The sequence below is a fragment of the Triticum dicoccoides genome, chromosome 6A, assembly GCF_002162155.2.
Source record: "Triticum dicoccoides isolate Atlit2015 ecotype Zavitan chromosome 6A, WEW_v2.0, whole genome shotgun sequence".
NCBI lineage: Eukaryota > Viridiplantae > Streptophyta > Magnoliopsida > Poales > Poaceae > Triticum > Triticum dicoccoides.
In genome coordinates, this window is record NC_041390.1 from 510,227,321 (window position 1) to 510,235,672 (window position 8,352).

The window sequence follows — 8,352 nt, forward strand, 5'->3', positions numbered from 1 at the left end:
AGTCAATGCGTTCGTAGATTAGTTTTGATTCGAAAATTTTAGGGTTAGGTTTCCGCCGAAACCATCTCGGACCCACCGAGTTGAAAAACTCGGTCCCACCGATTTGGCTTATGCCATTGCACAAGTGAGACTCGGTCTGACCGAGAATTACTTATTGGTGTGACCGATTTTGAAACTCTGTGAAACCCTAGCAGTCTCGGTGCCACCAAACTATGACTCGGTCCAACCGAGTTCACTAGTTTAGGTTCCAAAACTGCTTCGGTATCACCGAGTTTGAAAATCGGTAGATCCGAGATGATTTCAGTGGGAAACTAAAACTAAGATTTTGAGTCATTCTTTCATAAAAATCTCTGCATTTTGTGATGCTCATCTATTCTACCTCATATATAAACTGTTCACAGGGTCAGCAGTCAGCTTGTTCATCATGTCAGACCAAAGTGATAGCCAGAACATGTCAGAAGAGCAAGTGCAGATGAGTGAGAGCACTAGTCCCTCAAGTTCTTCAGATGATGGCAGCAGAAGTACTGCTAGCAATCTGCCTAAAGCTGCCACCAGACAGAGGAAGAAGAGAACTTCAGATTCTGAGGGTGAAGATTATGTGGCAGAGGAAGAGGAAGCCACATCAAAGAGAGTTGAGCCAGCTCAAGGCACAAAGCCAGGCTTAAAAATCAAAAGGCCAGCAGGTAGGCAGCCTATGTCAAAGGCCAGAGTTCCAACTCAGATTCCTGAAAAGCCTGCACCCATAGAGCCAGTTGCTGCTGAAGGCAAGAAAAGAAAGGAAAGGGTGAAGAAGACCGTAGCCAGAGTGCTTGGAAAGGCTTCCATCATGGAAGAAGAGGAAGAAGAAGAGGTAGCTGCACCAGCACCTAAGGCACCCAAGCTGATGGGTGATGCCATAAGATCAGGGTCAACTGCTTCTAAGGCCAAGCCAGCTCCAAAGCCAAAGCCAAAGAGAAATACGAGGAGCATACCTGCAGCTGAGAAGAACAAGACCCCAGTGCCTGAAGCTGCAGAAGAAGATGATCAAGAGCAAGTACTCAGAAAACTCAAGCCCAAGATCCCAGACCACAACGATGCTCATCCTGTGGCTGAGGATATGAAGCTCAGGAGAGACTCAGGGCTGAGGAAGTGGAGAGAAGCAGACCCGTATGCTTCAAGGAGAAGAACTGATGTGGATTACAGGTTTCACACCAAGGAACAACAGGACTTCTATGAGACAGTTTTGTTGGACAAGAAGCCAATTGTATGTGACATGAGATGGGTTGATTGGGAGTACATCAAGGACAATGAGGAACACTATCCTGGTGTGATTGACAGTTTCAATGCTTGTGGAGTAGCAGACTTTGTTGGGCAGAAGCTCACAAAGTGGAACGAGGAACTTATTATGCAATTCTACTCCACGGCACACTTCTATCCAGATGGTAGGATAACTTGGATGTATGAAGGTACGAGGTACCAATCTACAGTTGAGGAATGGGCAAAGTTGATCAATGCCCCAGAGGAAAATGAGGATGACTTGGATATCTATGCCAAGAAGAAGATGGATCATAACTCAATGTCAACATGTACAAGGAAATTCCCAATGAAGCACTTGACACTTTCAAGTTTGGGTCTGTGCATTATCTTCTGTCAGGGCTGCCAACCATTAATTGGATTTTGAGGCACACTCTCTTGCCCAAGTCAGGTGATCACAAGATGATCAGAGGCAATGCAATCAATTTGCTTTATGTATTTGATGTACCTCAGAAATTCAAGGTCATGAGCCTCATAGTAGAGACAATCAAGAGGACAGCAGCAGACCAGAAGAGGAGCTGTGGATATGCCCCACAGATTCAGGAGCTGATCAACTCGAAGATGGGCACAGGCATATACTTGTTGGACAAGGAACATCTGCCCATTCATCCAGATTTTGAAGATAATCAAGTTGTTATGACTGAGAATGAACCATCGTCTGCACAAGCACAAGCAAAGAAGGAGAAGGCAAGGAAGGAGAAAGCTGCCAAGATGCCAACTCAAGAGGAGGCATCTGAGTATTTCTTGAAAATCAAACAAGAGCAGCTTGGTTACTTGATTGCATCCACACTGAGGATTGAGCAAGGACTGGCCACCCTCACTCGGAATCAGCAGAGCTTAGAGAGAATCATGGAATAGAAGTTCTATGACTTGGATGTCAAAGTAACAGAGATTCAGTCTGCAGTGGAACAACTTCAGGATGATATGCAGGAGAGGAGAGGCAAGACTACAACTGATGCATTTGCCAGAGTGCCAAGAGCTCAAAGATCACATGCAGTGCCAGTTGCTGACACCAGAGCCACCACTTCTGCACCAGCTACAGCTTCAGTTCCATCAGCTCCAGCATCTACTTCAGCCTCGACTCCAACCACGTCTACAGAAGGCTTCGTCCTTGGAGTGCTCCGGACTCCACCACCACCTGAAGATCAAGCCTGAGCGTTGATCTAGCACTATGCATTTTCTAGGAACTTTTTGGTAACTTGTTGCCAAAGGGGGAGAAAAATGTATAGATCATAGGCTTCGAGAGAGAGTGTGTTGCTTTTTTTTCTCTTGCTTTATTTGGTGGTTTTTCGAACTTTGTTTGCTTTTGAGTGCTTGAGATACTATGTCATTGCTCGTGAGACATTGATGATCATGTGTTTGATCATAAGCTACACTTAATGCTTGATGAATGTTATCATCTTATCTATCTTATGTGATCATTCACTATTCTTGGTGATGAGTGCATGTATTTCATTCTTATCATTTTAAGCGCTCCACCAAGATGTATGTGACATGGAAGAGTAACCCATGACTCTAACTCTTTGTGCATTTGCAGTCCAAAGTAAATTTTAAATATGCACAAATTTAGGGGGAGCTCTTACTTGTCACATACTTCTCAAAGCGACGATATATTTCATGCTTATTATCATTTGTCGAAGCTTTGATCTATATGTTGTCATCAATTGCCAAAAAGGGGGAGATTGAAAGTGCAACTATCCCTATGTAGTTTTGGTAATTCATAACAACATATAGCTCATTGAGCTAATGCTATTCCAAGATGATTATTTCAGGAAAGCTCAATGATTGGCATGGCATGGATGTGAAAGTGGAACCCTCAAAATGCTAAGGACAAAGGATTGGCTCAAACTCAAAAGCTCAAGACTCTTCATTTTATATTTTAGTGATCCAAGATCACATTGAGTCTTTAGGAAAAGCCAATACTATCAAGGAGGGATGAGGTGTTGCTTAATGAGCCTCTTGCTTCATGTGCTTAATGATATGCTCCAAAATCCTCAGCTACTTTCCCATATCCACATATGACCTAAACCCTAAGCCAAACTCGGTCATACCGATTCTTTCTATCCGGCGCCACCGAGTTTCATTTGTCATAAGCCACTGCCAAACCCTAGCAAATTGGTTCTACCGATAGGGATCTCGGTCTCACCGAGATGGGATTGCAAACTCTCTGTTTCCCTTTCGTAACTTTCCGGTCTCACCGAAAGAGCAAATCGGTCCCACCGAGATTGCAATGTAAATTCAGTGTTTCCTTTTTGTAACTTTTAGGTCTCACCGAAAGAGCAAATCGGCCCCACCGAGTTTGCCTGACCAACTCTCTGGTTAGCTAATTACCAAAATCGGTCTCACCAAGTTTGTGTAATCGGTCTCACCGAGATTACGTTATGCCCAAACCCTAACCATATCGGTCCTACCGAGTTGCATGTCAGTCCCACCGAAAATCTCTAATGGTCACTAGGTTTACCTTTTCGGTCCGACCGAGATTGTTGATTCGGTCCCACCGAGATTGGAAAACTGTGTGTAACGGTTGGATTTTGTGTGGAGGCTATATATACCCCTCCACCTCCTCTTCATTCGTGGAGAGAGCCATCAGAACACACACACAATTCTAACTCATATGTTCTGAGAGAGAACCACCTACTCATGTGTTGAGATCAAGACTTTCCATTCCTACCATATGAATCTTGATCTCTAGCCTTCCCAAGTAGCTTTCCACTCAAATCTTCTTTCCACAAAATCCAAATCCTATGAGAGAGAGTTGAGTGTTGGGGAGACTATCATTTGAAGCACAAGAGCAAGGAGTTCATTACCTACACACCATTTGTTACTTCTTGGAGAGTGGTGTCTCCTAGATTGGCTAGGTGTCACTTGGGAGCCTCTGACAAGATTGTGGAGTTGAACCAAGGAGTTTGTAAGGGCAAGGAGATCGCCTACTTAGTGAAGATCTACCGCTAGTGAGGCAAGTCCTTCGTGGGCGATGGCCATGGTGGGATAGACAAGGTTGCTTCTTCGTGGACCCTTTGTGGGTGGTTGCTTCTTCGTGGACCCTTCGTGGGTGGAGCCCTTTGTGGACTCGCGCAACCGTCACCCTTCGTGGGTGGAGCCCTCTGTGGACTCGCGCAACCGTTACCCTTCGTGGGTTGAAGTCTCCATCAACGTGGATGTAGGATAGCACCACCTATCCGAACCACGGGAAAAACATCCGTGTCTCCAATTGCGTTTGAATTCTCCAAACCCTTCCCTTTACATTCTTGCAAGTTGCATGCTTTACTTTCCACTGCCAATATACTCTTTGCATGCTTGCTTGAATTGTGTGATGATTGCTTGACTTGTCCTACAATAGCTAAAATCTGCCAAGAACTAAAATTGTGAAAAGGTTAAGTTTTTATTTGGTCAAGTAGTCTAATCACCCCCCCTCTAGACATACTTTCGATCCTACAGGATGGTAGATAAAGGTTTTTGTAATCTGAAAATATAAAAACAGCAAGGTAACTAATGATAAAAGTGAGCATAAACGGTATCGCAATGCTAGGAAACAAGGCCTAGGGTTCATACTTTCACTAGTGCAAGTTCTCTCAACAATAATAACATAATTGGATCATATAACTATCCCTCAACTTGCAACAAAGAGTCACTCCAAAGTCACTAATAGCGGAGAACAAACGAAGAGATTATGGTAGGGTATGAAACCACCTTAAAGTTATTCTTTCCAATCAATCTGTTTAGCTATTCCTATAAGTGTCACAAACAGCCCTAGAGTTCGTACTAGAATAACACCTTAAGACACAAATCAACCAAAACCCTAATGTCACCTAGATACTCCAATGTCACCGCAAGTATCCATGGGTATGATTATACGATATGCATCACACAATCTCATATTCATCTATTCAACCAACACATAGGACCTCAAAGAGTGCCCCAAAGTTTCTACCGGGGAGTCAAGACAAAAACGTGTGCCAACCCCTATGCATAAGTTCATGGGCGGAACCTATAAGTTGATCACCAAAACATACATCAAGTGAATCACATGATATCCCATTGTCACCACAGATACGCACGGCAAGACATACATCAAGTGTTCTCAAATCATTAAAGACTCAATCCGATAATATTACTTCAAGGGGAAAACTCAATCCATTACAAGAGAGTAGAGGGGGAGAAGAAACATAAGATCCAACTATAATAGCAAAGCTCGCGATACATCAAGATCGTATCACCTCAAGAACACGAGAGAGAGAGAGAGAGAGAGAGAGAGAGAGAGATCAAACACATAGCTACTGGTACATACCCTCGGCCCCGAGGGAGAACTACTCCCTCCTCGTCATGGAGAGCACCGGGATGATGAAGATGGCCACCGGAGAAGGATTCCCCCTCCGGCAAGGTGCCGGAACGGGTCTAATTTGGCTTTTGGTGGCTACGAAGGCTTCTGGCGGCGGAACTCCCGATCTATTCTGCTCCCCGATAGTTTTAGGGTATATGGATATATATAGGCGGAAGAAATACATCAGGGGAGCCACGAGGGTGGAGGGCGCGTCCTAGAGGGGTGGGCCCGCCCCCCTACCTCATGGCTCCCTCATTGCTTTCTTGACGTGGACTCCAAGTCTCCCGGGTTGCTTTCCTTCCAAAAATAACTTCTCCAGAAGGTTTCATTCTGTTTCGACTCCGTTTGATATTCCTTTTCTTCGAAACACTGAAACAGGGGGGAAACAGGAACTGGCACTGGGCTCTGGGTCAATAGGTTAGTCCCAAAAATAATATAAAAGTGGATAATAAAGCCCAATAATGTCCAAAACAGAAGATAATACAACATGGAGCAATCAAAAATTATAGATACGTTGGATACGTATCAATGGATACTTGGTATGTCTTGACTTGAGCGTAGATCTCCCCGGCAACAGCGCCAGAAATCCTTCTTGCTACCTCTTGAGCATGCGTTGGTTTTCCCTTGAAGAGGAAAGGGTGATGCAGCAAAGTAGCGTAAGTATTTCCCTCAGTTTTTGAGAACCAAGGTATCAATCCAGTAGGAGATAACACGCAAGTCACCTAGTACCTTCACAAACAATCAAGAACCACGCAACCAATGCGATAAAGGGGTTGTCAATCCCTTCACGATCACTTACGAAAGTGAGATCTGATAAAGATAGTAAGATAAATATTTTTGGTATTTTTGTTGTATAGATTGGAAAGTAAAGATTGCAAAATAGTAAATGAGATGCGATAATAAAAAGAGATGCAATATAATAAGTAAGAGACCCTGGAGCCATAGGTTTAACTAGTGGCTTCTCTCATGATAGCAAGTATTACGGTGGGTGAACAAATTACTACCGAGCAATTGATAGAAGAGCGCATAATTATGAGAATATCTAGGCAATAATTATGAAATATAGGCATCACGTCCGTGTTAAGTAGACCGAAACGATTCTGCATACTACTATTACTCCACACGCCGACCGCTATCTAGCATGCATCTAGAGTATTAAGTTCATAAGAACAGAGTAATGCTTTAGGCAAGATGACATGATGTAGAGGGATAAACTCAAGCAATATGGTATAAACCCCATCTTTTTATCCTCGATGTCAACAATACAATATGTGCCTTGTTGCCCCTACTGTCACTGGGAAAGGACACCACAAGATTGAACCCAAAACTAAGCACTTCTCCCATTGCAAGAAAGATCAATCTAGTTGGCCAAACTAAATCGATAATTTGAAGAGACTTGCAAAGATATCAAATCATGCATATAAGAATTCAGAGAAGAACCAAATATTGTTCATAGATAAACTTGATCATAAATCCATAATTCATCGGATCTCGGCAAACACACCGCAAAAAGTATTACATCGAATAGATCTCCAAGAACATCGAGGAGAACTTTGTATTGAGAACCAAAGAGAGAGATGAAGCCATCTAGCTAATAACTATGGACCCGAAGGTCTGTGGTAAACTACTCACACATCATCGGAGAGGCTATGGTGTTGATGTAGAAGCCCTCCGTGATCGAATCCCCCTCCGGCAAATAGCCGGAAAAGGCCCCAGATGGGATCTCACGGGTACAGAAGGTTGTGGCGGTGGAAAAGTGGTTTCGTGGCTCCCCCTGATGTTTTTAGGGTATAAGAGTATATATAGGCGAAAGAAGTACGTCGGTGGAGCTCCGTGGGGCCCATGAGGGTGGGGGCGCGCCTACCCCCTGGGCACACCCTCCTGCCGCGTGGAAGCTTCGCGGAGTTCCAGACTTCCACTCCAAGTCTACTGGTTTGTGTTTGTTCCAAGAGAGATCCTCGCAAAGATTTCGTCCCGTTTGGATTCCGTTTAATATTCCTTTTGTGCGAAACACTAAAATAGGCAAAAAAAACAAAAACTGGCACTGGGCCTCCGGTTAATAGGTTAGTCCCAAAAATAATATAAAAGTGCATATTAAAGCCCATTAAACATCCACAACAGATAATATAATAGCATGGAACAATCAAAAATTATAGATACGTTGGAAACGTATCATAACCCTACAGACCCTACATTAATTACAGGTGTGAGACGAGGACCCCCCGCCCTCCCGCCGCCGGAGCGGCAGACGGAGGACGAGGGATCTGGCGCAATGGCGGCGTAGAGGTGGATTGGTCGGGAGATGTAAAAAGTCGCCCCTGAATTGCTGACAGTAAAAGAATCAGGGAGGTCAGCTGGATGTGATAGATAACCTAAGCAATTTAGAGTAACTCCAAAGGGCCGACCCATTTTGTCCGCCTGCGTCCGTTTGGGTCGGCGCGGACAAAAGTGGCGGCCCAACGCACCGATCCAAACCCAAATCACGTCCGCTTCGCGTCCGCGCCAACGCATTTGCGGCCCAAATTTGCGCCCCAAATGCGTCCGCACGGACGCCGAACGGACGCCACACGCGCCTTCTCATTGTCCGCCGCGTCCCCACCTGACGGCCGCCCAACTACCCGCTGCCCACGTGGTTAGCTTAATTTATGACCACGGGCCCACGCGTCAGTGACGCGGTCGTCCTTTTTTAAGCTGGCAGTGCGGCGGGGCCGTCCTCATCCACTTCCAGTCATCCCCAT